We start from the raw sequence: 1,575 nt of genomic DNA, 5'->3' as shown, positions 1-1,575 counted from the left end.
AATCGCATTCCTGGGTCTGTATATCCCATAATTGGGGTCGCTTCAACCCGTGGACATGGCAACACAGTGCAGTTGAGTTCTGTTGACATTTGACAACTAACGTTATGCGTCGCTCCGTTGCTCTGATTGGTTGTAGGTCTATCCAATTGAAGTCTTTCCTGGTTGGGTTGAAACACACCCCATAATCACAGCCCAACAGAGCAGCATCAGACTCATATTCTGACTAGAACTGAGTATGACGACGTCAGGCTAGCTTTGATTGTGTTTACAGTGTGCAATATAACATGTGTTCATGTTTCACGTGCACAAAAGCACAGTATTTTTCACACTATGAGCTGATCTGTATTCCGCTGTCTCACTGTCCTCAGAACAGCCTGAGGATTTCCCTGTTCTATGAAGTCCCTCCTTCAGAAACACAGAACGAGTTCTGATTGGGTCAGCGGTTCCTGTGTTGTGATTGGTTGCCCGGAAAGGTCACGCCTCATGTGCTCAAAGGTCAGCCCCTGAAGGCCAAACAAAGGTGACTTGACTCCGGGATGAAAATAACAGCGTCTGGACGACATGGCGACAAACAAACTAAAAGAAAAGAAACTAGAAACTGTCCAATCAGTGCAATCAAAGCAGGTTCATTAGTCCAGCTCTGCTTCATAAGTCCAGCTCTGCTTCATTAGTCCAGCTCTGCTTCATTAGTCCAGCTCTGCTTCATAAGTCCAGATCTGCTTCATTACTCCAGCTCTGCTTCATTAGTCCAGCTCTGCTTCATTAGTCCAGCTCTGCTTCATTAGTCCAGCTCTGCTTCATTAGTCCAGCTCTGCTTCATAAGTCCAGCTCTGCTTCATTAGTCCAGCTCTGCTTCATTACTCCAGCTCTGCTTCATTAGTCCAGCTCTGCTTCATTACTCCAGCTCTGCTTCATAAGTCCAGCTCTGCTTCATTAGTCCAGCTCTGCTTCATTACTCCAGCTCTGCTTCATTAGTCCAGCTCTGCTTCATTACTCCAGCTCTGCTTCATTAGTCCAGCTCTGCTTCATTAGTCCAGCTCTGCTTCATTAGTCCAGCTCTGCTTCATTAGTCCAGCTCTGCTTCATTAGTCCAGCTCTGCTTCATTAGTCCAGCTCTGCTTCATTAGTCCAGCTCTGCTTCATTAGTCCAGCTCTGCTTCATTAGTCCAGCTCTGCTTCATTAGTCCAGCTCTGCTTCATTAGTCCAGCTCTGCTTCATTAGTCCAGCTCTGCTTCATTAGTCCAGCTCTGCTTCATTAGTCCAGCTCTGCTTCATTAGTCCAGCTCTGCTTCATTAGTCCAGCTCTTCTGCTTCATAAGTCCAGCTCTGCTTCATTAGTCCATCTCTGCTTCATTAGTCCAGCTCTGCTTCATTAGTCCAGCTCTGCTTCATTAGTCCAGCTCTGCTTCATTAGTCCAGCTTCTGCTTCATTAGTCCATCTCTGCTTCATTAGTCCAGCTCTGCTTCATTAGTCCAGCTCTGCTTCATTAGTCCAGCTCTGCTTCATTAGTCCAGCTCTGCTTCATTAGTCCATCTCTGCTTCATTAGTCCAGCTCTTCTGCTTCATTAGTCCA

Source organism: Gobio gobio (genome assembly GCF_949357685.1).
Source record: "Gobio gobio genome assembly, contig: scaffold_159, whole genome shotgun sequence".
Classification (NCBI taxonomy): domain Eukaryota; kingdom Metazoa; phylum Chordata; class Actinopteri; order Cypriniformes; family Gobionidae; genus Gobio; species Gobio gobio.
The sequence above is the reverse complement of the archived record's forward strand: the minus strand, read 5'-3'. Positions refer to the sequence as shown.